Raw genomic sequence first — 5864 nt, 5'->3', positions numbered from 1 at the left:
AATCAAGACAATATGGTAGTGGCACAAAAACAGAAACATAGATCAATGGAACAAGATAGAAAGCCCAGAGATCAATCCACGTACCTATGGTCAACTAATCTCTGACAAAGGAGGCAAGGATATACAATGGAGAAAAGACAGTCTCTTCAATAAGTGGTGCTGGGAAAACCGGACAGCTACATGTGAAAGAATGAAATTAGAACACTCCCTAACACCATACACAAAAATAAACTCAAAATGGATTAGAGACCTAAATGTAAGACCGGACACTATAAAACTCTTAGAGGAAAACATAGGAAGAACACTCTTTGACATAAATCACAGCAAGATCTTTTTTGATCCACCTCCTAGAGTAATGGAAATAAAAACAAAAATAAACAAATGGGACCTAATGAAACTTAAAAGCTTTTGCACAGCAAAGGAAACCATAAACAAGACCAAAAGAAAACCCGCAGAATGGGAGAAAATATTTGCAAATGAAGCAACTGACAAAGGATTAATCTCCAAAATTTACAAGCAGCTCATGCAGCTCAATAACAAAAAAACAAACCACCCAATCCAAAACTGGGCAGAAGACCTAAATAGACACTTCTCCAAAGAAGATATACAGATTGCCAACAAACACAGTGAGGTCATTTGAGATCTAATTCTCAGCAGGCAAAAGTATACTTGAGGTTAACAGCATATAGTATTCTATAGCCCTTAAATTTTGAGGTAAATTTTGAATAATGACATTAAAGTCCCATACTGAAAAAGTAAGCTTCAAAAGCGATTAAATTGTTAATCTGTACAAAGATCAACTGGGTTTCTTAACTTTCCATCCAAACAAGTAGATTCTGAATTCTCCAAAAGGATCCTACACAGCTAGTTGCCAAAATACCTACTGGGTAGAGTCTGAGGCTCCAGTAGAGCAATATGTACTATATTATACTATAATGGGATGAGGGGAACATATTTAGATCTGTCCTTGGAATGTTTAAGGGAAAAAAATCAGAATCTGGAAGCTTTTCAAAATTAAGTTTTAATGAGCTCTTCTTGTCAGTTTTTCCATTTGATTTTATCTGTAATTTTGTAAACGTTGAGATATATTCCAGTACATATATGTGATGAAATATTGTTTTATGTAACTTTGTAAATTTGCAAAACTACACAAAATGAAATTAATGTAATTGAATTGAATTAATTCAAAGGAAATTATTCACCATGAAATTAAAAATATTTCTATAGCAGTACAACCAAAATAATGAATTGTAATAAGTATCTACAAAAGTTACATTAAAAATTGAAACATAAAATGAGAGGGAAAAGTAAATATACATATGCACACATATTTACATGTAGAAGTTCTCCTAACCTACTTGCACTCAACCAAATCATAGAATCAGGGGGTACTCCCCAATCTCTGACTCTCACCTACGACATGCTAAAAGCTGGGGGTTAGTAAACTTGTCACACGTGCTTATGCTCCCTCCAGAAGAGTGGTATTTTGTATCCAGAATTAATCCAGTTGAACCTGCTATGGTAAATATGTGACCTAATTAAATTTATGGAAACCATTAAAATATGAGTACAGAGAAGAGCTGTTTCCATAAAATGGAAATGCAAAGCTTTAGAAAACCATAGTAAAGGTGAATCATTGTATTATTTAGGGCAGAGGTTCTCAACCTTAGAGCTATTGACATTTTAAGGTTGGATAGCTCTTTGTTAGGATTGTCCTGTGCCTTGTGGATGATTAAAAGCATCCCTGGTCTTTACCCACTAAATGCCAGTATTTTTAATATTCCATTTTATCTATATGTCTTATAACTATATCATTTTGTGTAGCTTTTTAAATTGCTGTTGTAGGGAATACAATATACATACTTTTCACCATGTACTCTAAAGTCCATGTGTTACTTCTTGAATTGGAACGTAGAAATTTCACCACCATATTGGTCCCTTTATCCTCACCCCTTTAAGTTCTGATTGTCTTACGTATTAAACAGATCCTTTATACAACGTTAAAATTTTTGCTTTCAATCATTGTGATAGGCATAATAATGCTCTTTCCCCCAACACACACACACACACATACGCACACACACACACACAGACACACACACAAAGGAACACAACCTTGCCAATACCTTGATTTTAGCCCAGTGAAATCTGTTTTAGACTTCTGAACTACAGAACTGTAAGATAATAAATTTCTGTTGTTTTAATCACTAAATTTGTGGTAATTCATTTCAGCATTCACAGAAAACTAATAAAAATACATAAAGTTCAGTCAAAATGGTAGACTTTACTGACCCTGAAAGAATCCTCTTCTATTCATAAATACATCACAAGCTAAAATAAAATTTTCAAGATTTTTTTATTCATAGATGAACTTTAAATAAAAAATGAAAGAAAAAAATTTCCAGATGCTAGGGGAAAACAGAGATAGCTGAAAACTGGCAGAAAAAGGAGTAACTCATGCAATGATTGGGAGAGGGTAGGACACAGGGTTTCGGACACAGTAGGGGCCTTAAGACAATGGGGTAGGATTTTAAAATCCACACAAGAACTAGAAACAATGAATTATGGCCAAAGCCAGAAGATGTGAAGATGTTACTGATCCCTCCAATAAAAATAGGGAGATATGAATGATTATATTACACATACATACACATATATTTTGCACAAATTGGCCCAAGAATTGACAAGAATGCTTGCCAGCTGCACATGACCATAGGTAGAAAACAAAGTCACCTGTAATAAATGTCAAATCTCAAGCCTTGGCACTTATAAGCACATGGTCCAAAATTACATCTGCACTGGTATAAGAAATTATAAAATCAGAAATTAGAATAAACCCCCTAGAGTCTCCTGAAGAAGCAAATGTAAAAATTCCATTAAGGGAGCTTCCACAACTTCTGGCATATAAGAGAAAAAATTCTGATGAAGATATAATCACAATTAAATAATAACAATAATATCAATAGCAATAATAAATTGCATTGAAGTAAAATACCATGAAAACGAGTCAGGAGACAAACATAGAAAAAAAAGAGAATTAGAATCTCATGAACTCAGAATATCAGAGAAACGTGATCAAAAAGTATTAAAAAATATATTTTAAATGGTTGGAGTTTTTTAAGGAATAGAAAAAAATAATGAAGGAACAGAACTGTATGAGGAAATATTAGGCAGATTTCAAAGGAAACCAAATAGAACTTCTAGACACAAAAGCATATTAAAAAAAATTTTTTTTAAACACTGGCTAGAAAAAGCAGCAGATAAAATAGAGCTGAAAATTAGAGAACAAAAAAACCTGAGAATAAAAAATGAGATCTGAAGATATTATTGAAAATCTGGCAAGAATAATACAAAGATAGAAAATGTGAACTGCGTTACAATTAGAAGATCCAAACACAATTACTTAGAGATGTAAAATAAGAGACTAGAGAGAATGGAAGTAGATAGTGTTATTGGAAATATTTAAACAAATAAGAGTGAAAGCTTTCAAGAATTAAAGCATGCATGAGAATCTAATCCTGGGTGAGAGAGAATAAGCACACCCCAGCCTCTCTCTCCCACTTAATGCTACCAAACCTGGACAGAATTCATGGAGTATTTGAGGACTCTGAAAATTAAGTAGTAGCAGGCAAATTGAGAAAGAAGACCAGAGTTTGAAGTACCACCACAGTGACAGTGAGTAATTCTAAGAAATACACCATCACCTAAGTCACAGACTGCCTCTGGGTGGTACACACATGAGATAAATCTGAATACACTACAAAGTCTTTGAAATCTCTCCAAACAAGGCTAGTCAAAACTGACAGTCTAAACCCAACTGGGCCAATTGCCTGCTTTTTAAAAAAAATTGACCTTCTCCCTGGTACTTAAAATTCATAGTACTTACCATATTCAAATGTTCAAGATATAATCTGAAATTATTTCGAATATGAAAAAACAGGGAAACTTCAACTTACATAAGAAAAATGAAATCAACGGATACCAATGCCAGGATGACAAAGATGTTGGAATTACCTGAAAAAGACATTTAAAAAGCTATTATAAAAATACTCCATAAAATAAGAGCAAACATTCTTGAAACAAATAAAAAGATAGAAAGTGGCAGCAACTAAATAAAAGATATAAAAAAAGAACAAAGTGGAAATTTTAGAACTGGAAAGCATAATAACTGAAATTTAATAACTCATTAGAATGGGCTCAGTAGCAAAATGGAGATAACAGAGGAAAGAGTCACTGAGCTTGAAGACAGATCAATTGAAATGATACAATCTGAACAACAGAGTGTTTTTTGTTTGGTTGATTTCTGCTTTTGCTTTTATACTGTTTTTGTTGTTGTTGTTGCTTATTTTTAGGTGAATATAGCAACAGAAATCTGTGAGACAAAATCAAAATAACCTTAATGCTATTAGGGTCCCAGGAGAGGAAAAAGAGTTCAATAGCAAAAAAAGTGTTTCAAGAAATAATGGCCTAGAGGTGGAGACAAGATGGCAGTGTGGGAAGATGCAGAGTTAGCTTCTCCCTACAGCTAGGGCACCTGCTGGCCACTGGTGGGGGACTCTGATGCCCAAGGAGATGGGAGGAACCCCAAGGGAACCGGTAGGACATAGGGGGATTGAGTGGGAAGGAGAGGTGGAGGTCAGACAGGATTGATGCCCTTGAGGTCAGGGAGATCAGGAGAGGCAGGCGGCAGGAACTCGTTGGGAAGAGTGGGAGGGGAGCTGAGGATGATTGCCTGGCCCACTTGGGCCGGGAGTCTGCTGAGCTCCCAAGCCAGTATCTCCCCTCCAAGCCCCATCCATGCTGCGCAGGTCCTGGGGGCATAGGATGGAAGCCAGGGAGACCAGGAGAGGCAGGCGGGAGAGGCCTGCAAGAGGGGCCCTCCAGGAAGTGGGAAAGGAGCCGAGGGCGTTTGCTTCACCCACTCAGGTCCAAAGAGCCTGCTGAGCTCCCAGGCCAATCCCCTGCCCTCCAAAGCCCCATCCAGGTCACATGGGTCTTTGGGGGCATAGGAAGGAGGCCAAGGGGAGAACAGAAGAGGCAGGTGGGAGGGGCCCTCTGGGAGGAGCAGGAGAAGAGCAGACGGTTATTGCCCCTCCCACTTGGGAATGGGAGCCTGCTGGGCTCCCAGGTGAGGTCCCCTGCCCTCTGAGACCATGGGTGGGGGGCACGCCTGGGCCCTTTCCATTGCTTGAGCCTAAGCCCCACACCCCACAGCCCCTAGGGTCTTTTCCAGCCCTGTGGGTCCTGAGTATTGGCCCCGCCCACTTCCCAAACCTCACCTTTCCTAAGGCCCTGCCCTCGACAGCCAAGGACTTTCCCCCTCTTCTTTTTTACTATTGTGGTACTGGTGTACCTTCTGGTTGTTGATTCATCTATATTTTTATTTTTATATTCTTTCTAACATATTTGTTAGTTTCCTAGTCTAATTTTATTTTTTACTTTGTTATTGTTCTTTTTTTTTTTTATGGCTGCTCCACGGGGCTTGCAGCATCTTCATTCACGAGCCCAAGATTGGGCTGAAGGTCATGCAGTGGGAGTTGCGAGTCCGAACCACTCTAACGGAGAACCTCAGACCCCAGGAAATATTCATTGGAGTGAGGTCTCACGGAGTTCCTCATATCAACACCGAGACCAAACTCTACAAAATAGCCTACAAACTCCAGTGCTAGAAGCCTCACAACCAGTAAACAGGAACACAAACAACCAGTAAAACAGGAACACAATCCCACTCATAAAAAAAAAAAAATGAGATGGCAAAAAAGTAAATCACAGATGAAGGAGCAAGGTAAAAACCTACAAGACCAAATAAATGAAGAGGAAATAGGCAATCAACCTGAAAAAGAATTCAGAGTAATGATAGTAAA

The sequence above is a fragment of the Physeter macrocephalus genome, chromosome 6 (assembly GCF_002837175.3).
Source record: "Physeter macrocephalus isolate SW-GA chromosome 6, ASM283717v5, whole genome shotgun sequence".
In the NCBI taxonomy this organism is placed as follows: domain Eukaryota; kingdom Metazoa; phylum Chordata; class Mammalia; order Artiodactyla; family Physeteridae; genus Physeter; species Physeter macrocephalus.
This window is presented reverse-complemented; position numbering follows the sequence as displayed.